Source organism: Fukomys damarensis, unplaced genomic scaffold (genome assembly GCF_012274545.1).
Source record: "Fukomys damarensis isolate Sample0158 unplaced genomic scaffold, DMR_v1.0_HiC HiC_scaffold_1, whole genome shotgun sequence".
NCBI lineage: Eukaryota > Metazoa > Chordata > Mammalia > Rodentia > Bathyergidae > Fukomys > Fukomys damarensis.
The window spans coordinates 16,960,183-16,974,625 of NW_022900913.1; the positions used below are offsets into that span (position 1 = coordinate 16,960,183).

The following is a 14,443-nucleotide window of genomic DNA, read 5'->3' on the forward strand; positions in this document are numbered from 1 at the left end:
TTTATTCACTGAGTACTGTTTAATAGCTTGGTATCAGAACATTAATCCTGTTATTGAATGTGTGAATCACTATAGGGTTGCAACAACTGCAGTGTTTGGCATTTTGCAAGGCTATTCCAGAGGCCCCTAGAAGAAGAGCAGTTAGGAGACATGGGGTCGTGGGTAGAAGAGTGGCAATCTTGGGACTTAGTACAGAGGACTCTGTGTAGAAACATAGTTGAGAACCAGAAGCCTTTAGTCTGGAAATTTGATGGTGATCTTCTAGGTAATACAGATTTTTATATTTTTCAAAGCCAATACCATTTTAATAGATTATATGCAAATATGTTAACTGTTACAAAAATGAATTGGAAAAGTTATGAAAGCATGATGAATACTGGTCACCTATAACCTTATGCTGGGAGAAATTGTGACAGTGCTTTTGCATATGCATACTTATACCTGTTTAATGTTTTAGATATTTACATATATTTTTGTTTTGCCCTCCACTTGATATGCAGTGAATATATATCCAAATACCATGCCAATACATACCTAGGGTTTTGTGTGTATATACATACATCTGAATATACTCATTTATAATTGTTTTCTAGTCTGAGATATCCAGGACATCTTACTTTCATAAATAATTTCAATATAAACTAACATTTAAATATTTAGAATCACGTGCATTTATCTCATACATACACTGCAAAATGGAATTACCGACATTATCATAAATGCACCTTAAAGCGTTTGACTGACACAATCAAATAACCCTGTATGAGAAGTATATTATCCTGGGAATCACAAAGATGCAAGTTTGATCCCCGGTACCAAAAAAAAAAAAAAAAAAAAAAAAAAAAAAAAAAAAAAAAAAAATTAAAAGCCTGTAGAAATAATAATTAGTCTTCCAATTCACTGTTCTCATTCTTTTTTTTTACCTTTTTCAATTTATCACCTTCAGTGTCTACCTAAAATAAGCTTCATTTTAATGTTAAAAGTCACAATTTTACTTTCCTACATTTATGGGCATATGCATTTGCCTGTGAGTTGTTCATATCACACAGGTTAAAGCACTCATAAGGATGGCTAAGGGAATAACGGCAAATACTTTATTCTTTTTGCCATACTTCTATGCTATACAATTACTAGCAAGAATGAAATTGAGCTTCAAATTCATTATCCACACCATATGAGCATGCTGTACAAACATCGTATATAAATGACAGGTTTGTTATGTGGCAACCCAAGATACAGGCATTTCTCACATTCAGAATTTCTGTGTAATGAGGGGATCATATGTAATGACGAGTAGCTTACTGCCTGCAAAACTGTTGCTACCACTTAAATTATACCTAGAATCCTGAATGCTATACCTGTTCCTTTTGTTCGTGTCACTATACCCTTGTCAGGTTTAAATGGGTCAGTAAAGAAACTCTGGAGATTCTTCTTTCTATTTCTACACCATTTCAACAGTTTTCTGCTCTAGCTAAATCTGTAATTTACATACAAAACTTAAGTTTGATTTAGGAAGATGTGTTTTTATTAATGGTGGCTTTATGTAGACAAACTTGCCTGCCGTTCTGGAATTTCCTCTTGACATGCTAAGACTTGACACATTTTAATGAGGATGACACCAGCAGTGATCTTCCTCACCAGTCCCTAAGGCAGAAGAAACACTTACCTGCCCTGGTGCTAAGGTTTGGGTTGAGGACTACTCCAAAATTTCATGCAGGAGAATTCAATTTAAACCAGTCTGAGGCATTCAGAAGAGGAAAACAGCTACGTTATTTGATCACATTGTTCATTTTTTTCTATTGGTACATTTTAGATATACATAATGATAAATTCACCATAGGGAATTGGAATCCATACATGATATATCTTGTTTCTTTTTTCTGCTTTTTTTTTTTCAGTACTGGGGATCAAACTTAGGCCCTTGCCCTTACGAGGTAGGAGGCAGAACCCCTGAGCTATATCCCCGGCCCTCTTGTTTCTTTCTTTTTTTCCCCAGTTCCCTCCCTTTCCTTCAAAACTCTTCCTCTCCTTATCTATAAATGAAATTTCTTTCCATTTTTTCCTTCTATTTTTTTCTTTTCTCTTCCTTCCTTTCCCTCTTCCCTCCTCCGGTTTCATTGTCATCTGAACATTTTGTTTTTCCATTTTCCAATAGGTGTTGTACATGTTGGTCCATATATGCGTAAGTGAAGTGAATTGGACACACATGTATAAATACCACATTGTGTCTTCGTGGCAAAGAACCCAAAGTGAAAGTAAAGGCTGCATTGTTTGGGGAGAGAATTAAATTCAGAAAATTCACAGGCTGGAGCTCCTAGTGGCTAGGTGGAAAGAGGAAGAGGCACCAGAAGAGAGATGCTCGCTGCCTTTGGCCACGTGATGCTTGTCCTGGGCCATTTCAGGATCCCGCCAGCAAGTAGGTCACCGACAGATGTGGCCTACAATGCGGACCTCCAGAACTCTCAGCTTCTTTTCCTTGTAACCTAACCACTCCGCTGTTTTGTGTTATTAGCAACATAAAATAAGCACATCAGGCAAGTTTTAATTTTACTCTTGTAAAGCAGCCAGACAGGCTACCGTTTTCGTATCTGATATGAGTCAGAGGAAAGACAGTAAATTGTCTTTCAATAAAGCTAAGCTGCCATGTGTCCTACAAGGGACATGTGAACCCAGATTATGGTCATACAGAAAGTATCAGAACATTAAAGATGAATATGGTAGCTCGTGGCTGTTTGCCCAGATACTTGGGAGGCTGAAGCAGGAAATCACTCGAGCCTGGGAGGCTGCAAGTAGGCTGGGAAATATAGCAAGATCCTGTTTCTAAACAGTTAACAACTAAATAGAAAATCTTAGAACCATTATTGGCCTGCGTATCAATTGTAGTAGTAAATGGGTTTTCATATGGAAGATTAATTTTATTGTGCTTATCCATGTTTTAATGACTTAACAATTCCCTTTTTGAGGAACCAGGCAATCAAATAAATTTAGTGCTAAAGAATCTCATACCTATCAGTACAGAATTCTTCTAAAATGATAGAAAGTTTTTCTAGTCAAGTTCCTCCAAAGAAGGAATGAGCTACTTGAGAAATAACATAGTTTGCATTTAATCTCCCTCTCCAAGCCATCAAACTCCTTGAGTAGAATTTTACTGTGATAGATTCACAAGCAAAAAACAAAACAAAACAAAAAACACATTGTAGAGAAGTTCTATGCCTACCTTGTCATAAAGGAAAAATAATTCAAAAGTCTGTAGGAACAGAAGTAAAAAAGACGTGAAAGTCAGGGGGAAGAAAGGGTGGTAGCTTTATGCATTTTTATGTTGTTCATGAACTAGGGTAACATAATCCCTCATCACACAACAAATTTTACTTATTGAATGGAATCAGAGTGACACTTTCATTACTTCGTGTAAAGATGTGTAGGCTGTTTTCACTGGCTGCTGCTTATCTCTGGGGTGAAGTCCCCTTCCCAGGTGTGAAGATGTCTTCTCTTGAATGTCTTAAAAAACAAAATGGCTTAGCATCCAGTACAGAAACAAATTCCTGATGTCTAACTATACTTCTGAATTGGTACAAAATGGTAAGATAGTAGCCAGTTTTCTTTATTTTCTGACAAGAGATCTTTCTCTGTTATGTTTATATCATGTTTCTCCTTAGACACTAGTAATGATATTTATCTTTGCACTATGTTTCTTTCTACCTTTCAGATGTTTGCCTTCAGGGGCACTGATAAAAAACATTATATGTGGTGTATCTGCATTAAAAATTGTTTCTTTTCCTGACAAGCTATTTAAAATGTCATCTGTGCCTGTGAAGGCTTTTAGAAAAATCTAGAGACCTAGGACCCAGATGACCCACACTGTGTTTCTGCAGGGACTGCAATTTCCTTTTGGGGATTATGGTTCCAGGGAAGATTGCTTCTAAATATCTGTGAGAGAAATAGGTTCCAGAATTAATGCTGTTGTTTTCTCTCTATTGATTTTTAGAGCAATTCACCTCACCCCATAGAAAGGACAAGTAATGAAAATACAGCTTAATTATGGTAATATTAAGTATAAAAATATAATCAACCCTTAAATAGGAGAGGTCAAAGCATGTCTATTTTGAGTGTGCTTTCTGACTCCTCACTAGGAAGTATAGCCAGTTTCTGTTATTTGTTCTGCCAATTATATTTTTATAAAGATCAAAAATTCCAAGAATGAGAATTAGGGTAGCTCATCTAGTTATGAAATGAGAAGGCATAAAATTGGTGTTTTTGAAGAGAATGGACTTTTGAGTTGAAATATGTGTGTTCATTGATCACAAATGGATGAGAAATGTCATCCAGTTATTACACCGAAAGAGTCTGATTGAAAATAGGTGACCTTTACTCAATGCTGTGCATAATTTTTACTCCCATTAAAGGATAAGATATCTACATAGACCATAAGGCGGGTATGATGATGGAAATAGTAGATTTCAGCAGTTTTAAACATGCTGAATGTTTTGAATTAATCTAATTATCACTGCCTTTTATGGGTTTTGACATTTTGTGACTATGATATGGAAGATTGATATTATTTTCTGAATGGCAGGACTTAAACTCTCTAAGTAGAAGAAACAAACCCTGGTTTATGAGTGACTGTGCTTTAATGGGAAAAAGATACCTAATTGACAGCTTTAGCATAGACTTTTGTACGGGATAAGTGCCTGTCCCCGGATATCTGGTAGTGAATAAATCATGTAGAGAAACTATCATTTTAAAAATTGGAGTTCAGCATTCTAAACAATGTAGAGCTCTATAACTGGAGTGGAAGAGACAAAGATTCTGTTATGGAGACCTAAAGGAGGAGCATTTCAATTCGTTTTTAGCATCAGGTGATCTAGACAACGAAGGAGTCAACTTAATATGGCAAATAGAAAAGATAAAACCTGAAAGATAAAACAGAAATGACTTTGAACATTTCTGTATTAGACAAGACGATGAACCATTTAGAACTTGTAGAGAAATTGACGTTAAACAAAAGTTTCAATTGTATCCTAAAAGGACGGGACACTATAAGGGAAGGGCCCATAATAAAGAATATTTGACAAGTTTGTGTTTAGAAAGGCCACTTTTCTGGCATTTTAGAAGATTCTTTTGTTGAAAGAGAAATAAAGTAAAGACACCGTAAGGTAAGTGACAGATGGGAGGGTAAGAAAGAAAATGCATATAGGAAAGAGGGAGAAGACAAGATGAAAAGATGAGCCGCTTACTGGATGTGTGGGTGTGGGAAGTGGGAGGTCAAATCTGATAGATGGTATTTCTGACGCGATACATTGGACAGACCACAGTCTCAGTACTGTTCACTGAGACAGCAGAGAGAGAGAGAGGAGGTAGAAAGATTTAGGAACAAGACTGGAAGACATGTAGATCCCTCCCTCTCTGCCGACACACTGTTCCTCTTTCCCTCTCTCTGCTTCCTCTGTCTTTGCTCCTTCTTTGGGTGAATCCGTACCAGCTACGTCACAGACGCTCATACAGGGGTTGAGGTTGAAGGAGTGCCCCAAGCAAAGTACTTGTCTTCACAGAGCCCTATTAAAAAAGAAAACCCAGGGACAGAAAATAAGTAGTAAATGTGAGGTTAAAGGAAAAAAAAGATGGCGGGGGTGATATTTTAGTACAATTGTGAAAGAAAACATAGGTGAAAAGTTGACTGGTCCTACTTAATTTCAGCAAAAATTGGCAATGCCAACAAAAAAATTTTTCTCAAAAGTGAAATATAACACCCAGGATTCCACTTCTGAAATGAATAGTCTAAACTGTCCTGCTCCAAAGTATTTTAATGACATTAAATACGGATGCTTTGTATTGAGTTTGATTATCAACCAAACCAGAGGCTTTGTGTCTACTGCGGAGTATATATGTATGCATTTCTCATATTTGACATGGCTCAGAATTCTATCACTGTAAGAGATGAGAAGAGTTTCTTGGCAAGACGTGAGAAAGACCAAAATCTCATCCTATGATTATACCTTCACACACTTAAGGCAACTGTGGGCAGAGGAGGGTGATGGAGTGCAGTGATTGCAACATTTTTCATCTACCAGCAGCATTAACATTCCTGAGAGGGTCTTAGAAATACAGAGCCTTAAGCCACACTCCAGAATTATTGAACAAGATCGTCCAAAGTGTTTTCATACACATGAAAGAAGTTCAGGTTGTATTGGTCTATAGCAGCAGCCCTCAATCCTGGCTGTATGAAAGAAGGGAATGGAATCATTATGATGAAAAGAAAAAATGGAAACAAAGTCTTTGTAGATAGGGAGGCAGGGAGGGGTTGAAGGGAGGACAGGGGAATGGGGAAAACTAAGAAACAAGATGGATTATGGAAAGATGCAAATTTCCAATGACGGATGTCATCATATTATATACCTTACATGTAACAATAAAATTAATTTTTTAAAAAAGCTCTGATGGTTGTTACGTTTCTAAACATTGTGATTTTTAAAATTTCTGCATATGAATCAAAACTGTGGCTCCTGAGTTGTTTTTTTTTTTGTAGACTTATCAAATCACTTCTCCAAGAATGAAATTCAAGAATCTGCTACAAGTCATATAATAGTTGCATCCTCTGTTAACTAAAATTTGAGAATATGTGCTTTGTATCTCATTATAAAAATATTTTTATCTTGTCACTTGAATCAGGAAACAAAGTATGATATGGAATACTTTTGCACAGATGATAAGTAGGTAATAAATGACTCTGATAAATGGTAACTTGATTATATTTTATAACTTGGAGATTTAAACCCCCTATTAAGATTTAGGTGAACAAATGGAAATAAAGTATTTGTAAATATGGAAGGGAGGAGGGGATGAAGGGAGGGCAGCGATAAAGGAAAAAATGAGAAGCAAGACCTGTCATGTAAAGATACAGGATCCTAATGATGACTGTAACTGTACTGTATACCTAAAATGTACCAATAAACTCAATGAGAAAAAACATTTTGGTGAATGATTAGATAAGAGGAAATAATAACCATGACCTTATTTGAAAATAAACTTTTACATAGCTATTTTCAAGACACTTAAATATTTGTACCAAATATTATTCATTGTGCAGATAATAAAAAAATCATGGAAGATAAAGGTCTCTCTTCTAAACAAGAAATCAGCAAAGTTTTTCTATAGAAGAGAAAATAGTGCATATTTTCATCTTTGTAGGTTCTAAAATCTTACTGTATTCAACAATTCAGTGCTGGCTTTGCAACATGTAAGCAGCCAATGACACTTTAGAAGTAAGCAGCCGTGTTCCAATAAAACTCTATTTATAAAAACAGATCATGAACTATTTTCCTTACTCCTGCAAACTCAAGTTAAGTGTGAACCATCTGCAGTCAAAAGAGGTTGGCTTTCAAGATTTGGTCACTTCCTTTCAATATTCTTAAGAAATACAGTAAAAGATTAAATTCAAAGTTTAGTCCTGTGTTGACAATAAGAAGGTTTCTCTAAACTAATTTTCAATATAACATTTTTTTCCAAAAAACTTCCATCCACCAGTGTAAATCCAACATAAAAGAAAAAAAAAGTTTCTAAAATTTAATGCTCCTGCTATAAACATAGTATCAGAAAATAGAGGGGGTTGGAGATTTAGCTCAGTGGTGCTGCTGCCTACCTCGCAAGCCCAAGGACCAACTCAAGTTTTATCCCCAGCACAAAAAAAAAAAAAAAAAAAAAAAAAAAAAAAAAAAAAAAACAAAAAAGAAAATAGATCTGGGAGCTTCTGGCAAGATACCAAAGAGTTCATTGTTGTAAGGCGGAGAGAATAACTCTAATTTGCTCTCTTTGACAAGTAAAGTGAGGGGCTAATAATAAGTATTCCTGTTTATAATAATAACTACCATTTCCTGAGCACCTGAGACATTATAAATATGAGATTAATTATTTCTTTTACTCCTCACAACTCTGTGATCGTAGCAGTAACAAGAATAGTCGCATTTTAAAGGCCATAAAGAACACACGAACATCTTATCTGACTTGGCCACAGAAGTTCCTGGCTTTGAGATTTCTGTGTAGAATGAACACTTACAGCTATTATACGCTGCTGCCTTTCACTGACTGGCAGGACTCTGAGTGTTCAAGATGTGTGTACGTTATTAGCCGTTTATCTAAAGGCAACAAATGTGCTCGTTTTGAATTGGTTAATGAAACTGATACCTTAGAGAAAAAACATGGAACATAGGAAAAAAATTTCATCAATGGTGTTTCTGGAATATCACTTCATTTCATACTATTTTTTCCTTCTTTTAGATAGTCATTATGGGAAGTTAGAAAATATGTCTCTTCTAATTGTTCAAAAGTAATTATTTCTTGATACCAACTTCATAATGGGAGATTACTTCTAATTTCTATCAACTACTATCTTTGAATTTCTCAAATTTTGCTTCTGCCTGTCAACTCCTAGTGATCTGCTTGTTACTTTGTATTTAAAGGCACTCAGTAATACACTAGACTTGATTTTCATATAAGGGCACACGATAGCCACTGGCAGTTCTTGACACAGCTGTGTTAGACTTAAGTCATGTTCATCTCTGGTCGAATATTTTGAGGACAGTAAGGAACTCATACATGATCTCTTATTTTTTTCTTTTACTTTCTCTAGTACATCTTTGAGATCCATAATGAATACATTCATCATGGGGATTATGTGTGTGTGTGTGTGTGTGTGTGTGTGTAATTTAATCCTTTTTACTTTTCTTTTCTTTCTGTTTCTTCCCTTTCACCCCATTCTTGGCATATGGTTTTATATTCTCATAATATTTTTGCATTTTGGAGAATTACCATTAGTTGGCTGCAGTATTAGTTTGCAAAGCATATAAATTATTTTCAAATATATTTTATTGTTCTGGCATTCTTATACACATTTAAGATAAAATGAGAGTTGATAAAAAAACTTCTAGAGAATCAAAAGTTGGTGGTTGGATACTACACATACCTATATTTATATACTGATTGAGTTTCTAATCATTGTTAAACCTATATTATTAACATATGCTACTTTATTGTTACATGGTAGGTATTCAGTACATTTACATTTATCATTAGGCTCTTTCTTTCTTTCTTTCTTTCTTTCTTTCTTACTTAAAGGAAGAGTTGGGCATGTCCTTTGTCCTGCAATAAAATATTCTATTTTATAATAATGTAACCTAACTTCCAGTTACCATGTAACACATCCTTAGATATGACAGTCAGTCATATTGAGTTTTCTAAGGCAACATTGATTTTACATTGCTTTCCTCTTGGTGTACGGGTGCGTCAAAGTTAGGACAATTGACAGATATTTTCACAATTTCAACATGATTATCTATACTAGATATATCTATAGGTGAGCAATTTATATAAAGGAAATAGAGAAAATGTTCTTCTAAAAATGTAAATCTGCAGTTTATTTCAAATATTCACTTCCAATTGTCAGTTTCTCTATATTTCTAATGCTTTGAATATTTTTTTGCCAGTAAGTTCCCTTTAGTTTAATTTTAATACAAGTGGCACTAAAGCTTTATCTTTACATCTCATTTTTATTTTCTTCCAAGTGTGTCTAATTCTATTGTACAGATGTGTATATCACCAACACTCAATTTAAATTTCAGTATTGATTATGTTCATGAGAAATGTTCTTTCTGTTAGTAGTAATCAGGACTAACTGGAAGCAAAATCCTACACAAAGAACTACTCAGAACTTAGAAGAACACAGAACACACCATTTTTAAAAGTTGGTGGCCATAGGGATGACAAAATTGTTTATTAAATTATCGGTTTTTAAGCCAACAGTTAAATCATTAGAAGAGTAATATAACTGCTCTGCACTGGCATAGTCTGAAAATATTCGTATTTATTATGGCAGATATTGGAAGTAATAGTTATATGCAAAGCAATGGAGATGTGGTGTAAGGTGGATTCCCTTTCAACATTCAGAAATATGTTTGTATCCACCACACATTCAGGACCACTATCGTGCACTCTTGGCCCAGTTACACGACATCGTGCAGCTTACATGTCCTTCTCTATAAAATGGGAGTAAACAAGCCAGGAATTTAGCTTAGCGGTTCGGTGGTCTGCCTTGCAAGCGCAAGGACACAATTTCAATCCTCAGTACCAAAAAAAAAAAAAAAAAAAAAAAAAAAAAAAAAAAAAAAAAAAGAAGTAAACAATACTATTATTTTGTCGATGTTTCTATAACAATATTTGCAAGTTTATTTTATTTATTTTTTCCTCAAATTATTTTATTGTTTCATGTTAGGTATTCAGTACATTTACATTTATCATTAGGCACTTGTGCCTTCACATGATGTATCTTGGTTCTTGTTTTTTCCTCGTTCCCCTGCCCTCCCTTCAACTCCTCCACCCCTCCCTATTTAAAAAGACTTTGTTTCCATTTTTTCCTTTTCTCATATTGTATCCTCTCCCTTCTTTCCTCCCCACCCAAGTCCTCTACCAGCCGTTACATATTTATGATGCATTCAAGATATGCTGGGTACTGCTTTTTGCACTGTCTTTTATTTAAATACTACATATGAAGGGGCAGATTATATAATTTGAAGTAAGTTTCATTAAGTTTTGCTAGATTATCTTCCTTAAATTTCCAATTTCCTTGCTCTAAGAGAGGCTGTCCCATAAGGTATTTTCTGATCTTGGAGAATAAATAAATACATGAACAAATAAATCAATACAGATCCAAGAATTATGACAGCATCTGAGAAGGATAGAATAATTTGCTAAAAAGATAAGAAGAGGTAAGTGTTACTTAAAGCTACCATTTTCAATTGCACACAAGATATTCCCCCATTCCCTTATCAGCCTGAGTGATGCAAATTAAGACAACTACAGCCATGGTATAATTTCTTTCAAAACTTTAGGTAGATCTTTCTTTTGAGTAAGAACTATAATTGGTGGTCATGTTTACACATACGTATTTCATTAAACACTAAATGCACCCTTCAGTGGTTATACTCTGGTCATTCATTTCAATGGGAAGAACATGCATACAAAATTATGGGGCCTGGTGTCCCCAACAGGTTTGAATTTGACACATGGAATGCTCAGTATAGAGATACTTTCAGCAGTGCCTAAGTTCTTTAATATCAAAACTGCTCTTGTTAAGTTAATGTTTGTTCTTTCCTCTTTATCAATTTTATTTACTAGAAAAGAAAAGGAACAACAAGACAACAAAGACCCACTGATAATCATCATAATCAACACAATCTTCACGCAGTTACCACTGAATCTGTCAAGAAACCACCTCTCAACATCACAACTGATTTGTTGTATACATGTACCAAGCCCACAAGGAGCATGATCATTATTACTACAAACATGTACAAAAAATAAATTTATAGGTGACACCATATGAGTGATAGAAAGACTAAAAGAAGGAAGACAGGAACAGATAACAAAAAATCCCAACACTTTCCTACTAAATGTAATCATTATGTGCTCTGTTTCTCCCCCCCCTCTCTATATATATATGAAAGAAAGAAAGAGAAAGAAAGAAAGAGGGATTTTAAATAAAAGAAATAGAAAAAATAAAGTCTGAGTTCAAAAGAAGTAGAAAAATGTCTTCAGGGTTTGACTGGATACATACAACTAGCAATTACACCTCATTGCCTATGGGAGTCTTGCAAATATTTTATTCCTGGGCAAGAAGCAATAACATCACTATCAGCCTGAAAAGCTCTACAGGGAACTTTGGAAAGATAGCAAATATAAGCAGTGTTCTAACATCTTTGCACATGTCCCATATCAGAAGTCTCCTACAGAGGAAGGTGTAGTCAATATTTCAGGAAATATGAGTGATCCTTCTATAAAGAACATTTGGAATATTTACACAAAAGCAGCTACAAATTTACACTCTGCACTAATATTACACATTAATAATAAAATCCAATGTGTGAAAGATCCATAACAATGTCTTATTATACTTTAAATGCTTATTATATGAAAAATTAACTTTTAGTAAAAATCCTACATAGTAATAAGGTAAGAAATTGTTATTCTTTATATACAAAAAGTAGTAATCAATAGATCATATATCATTATAGCGAAGAAATTATTTTATTTTTCTTCGTTACTTAGTAACTTACTATAATGTAGAATAAAACCATCAGACTATATTCACATGTGTAAACTAAAAGCTTTAGAGAACAAAAAAGAAAAAGTTCAGATACCAAAATTGAACTTTGAGAAAAAAGTTTCTTTCATTAGCTCTCTAGATATTTTTTTTAATTGTAGGAGAAAAATGGATATGGAAGAAAGAATATGAACAAGTTTATGACAAAAATGGGCATAGAAGAGATAATATGAACTAGTTTATCTAAATGACAAGGAAAATTGCTAAACATTACTAAAGGTTAGCTTTATCTCAATCACTGTAAATTGATGATAAAAATACACCTCAGATAAAAGACACCCAAAAGTAAAATTTAAACAAACATACAACCTTAATCTCTTTAGAAAATTCATCATTTCAAAAATAACCACCTTAGAAATCAGTTAATTTTTCTTTATTATTTCATGTATTAATCTATCTTCAAAAGCACTCCACTCTCTTGTATAAAAACTATCAATTATATAAATAGCATCAGAAGCCATACTATTTAAATTTTTAGTTCCAAAATGAAAAGTGCTAGAATACCATGGATTTGATCAAATTCCTTAGATCCAAAGAGAGCTCAGGAACATTGCTAAAGTAAAAAGCTGCAGGAAGTCGCACCTCTCATTTGCAAATTTTATCATCCAATTTATCTTTGAAGTTTTCAGACTCAGATTTTATTATGAAATATCATCAAATCACTTTGTGAAAAAACTATAGCAATGCACAGTCCTCGAAACAGTTTATTACAAAAGTGAAATGAGAAATTAGCTTTCTCTTCACATTTCCTTGGCTGTTCTTCTGATATAAGGAGGAATTATTCTGTTTCTAAATAATTACTCTGAAATGTGATTATCCACAAATTCCAGTTCTCATTCTAGGACACTTGCTGATAAACTAAGCCTCTTTCTGACATAAACAGTCACTTGCTGCAGTGCAGAATGCCAGTTTAGTCAGTTAGAACTTTCAATGCAGAAATTCAGCCCGATGCAGTCACCCAGATAAAGCAGCACTTACCTTAACTGAAATACGTTCTGTGAACGAGGTGAGAAATACGTCAAATCAACCGTGAATGGTGTGGGGCAAGATCGAAGTTTTCAATCAACACCCTCCGAGCGGCGGCATGCTGGGCTCCTTTTCTCTGTTTATGTTGAGCTCCTCACTGTCTAAGGGGAGAGAACAGACCAGCTGAAATCCTCAGAGATTCCCAGTGAGTGAATGAGGACGAAGCGATGCTTCTCAGCCAGAGATTCTCCGCGAGCTGGAGCTGGCTGTCCCGAGGCTCGCTAGCTGCTGTGATGGACCCCTGTCTCCCCAGCCCGCTCTGTTCATTGACCTGATTAGCCAGGAGTGCGCCCTACACGGAGCCACCCTTGCACTGGCTTGGCGGGAACCAAGGCCACTTGGGAATCCAGTCTTTTCCAGCCTAAAGGGGGAACAACAACTATGAGTATAATTTGCAAGATGAGCCACCGTATTAGCCATCTCAGCACTTAAACAAATGTGCTTTCCCGTGCCATTTTTCAAGATGCGTTTGTGTTGGATACAAGGAGCAGTGGATGGATCACTAGCCCGATAGAGAACTGATTTGTAAGACAAGTCTAAAGCTGACAACTGCTTAAGCACTGTGATAAAAGAGATAACGGCACTCCTATTCGCCTCTAGCTTTCTGCACAGAGCAACCTCGTCTAAGTAAAATGAATTTAAAGATTTATTACAGCCCCTCCCAGTGTACCTCTCTGAATTTATAAAAAGGAGGTAATCGTACTGAATATGCCGAATAGGTGTATTTGGCTATTTTATACAGACAGGAGCACTCAAATCAAAGCATGTACAACAGAACACTGCTTTTGAGGTTCTTCAAATAGCATTTTCACTTAGTCACACGAGTGCAAAAGTGCTTACATTGTGAGATTAACCTCAGCAACACAGGACAGTGAAATATTTGCAAGTCTGAGTCATCTATTACCTCTGGAAAGACCGATTCACTAAATCAAAAACAAGCAAGCTTATGAAAGGTTCTAAGGATGTTGAACAACTTTTCAAACGTGAGCAGTGCCTTTACCTGCCTGGGGCCCCCAACCCCACCCTTTCCCTCTGACAGTGGCCCCTTCTCAGTGAAAGGGGTCTCAGCTGCTTCTCAGCTGCTGAATCTTTCACATGCAGGGTTCCCCAGAGGGGGACTCTTGAAGTGACCGGATCCCCTGAGTAGAGGTCCTAGAACCAAGTGACAGAAGCCCCAAAGGATCAACGTTGGACAGCTCTCACTTTTGGCAGGAGAAAATTATGTAAATAACACAATAAACAGATGAAAAAACTCATTTGCATGTCTTG

General features: G+C 35.4%; 1 protein-coding gene across 2 annotated transcripts in view; it reads right to left on the bottom strand.

The window, feature by feature from the left end:
* The window catches only part of Cdh12 (cadherin 12), a 976,411-nt gene that overhangs the window by 396,584 nt on the left and 565,384 nt on the right, over positions 1 to 14,443 (bottom strand). For both annotated transcript variants that reach the window (XM_033757884.1, XM_010609463.3), the window contains one exon: positions 13,127 to 13,275. The gene's annotated coding sequence lies outside the window, so the exon portion shown is untranslated. The remainder of the gene's footprint in view (positions 1 to 13,126; positions 13,276 to 14,443) is intronic.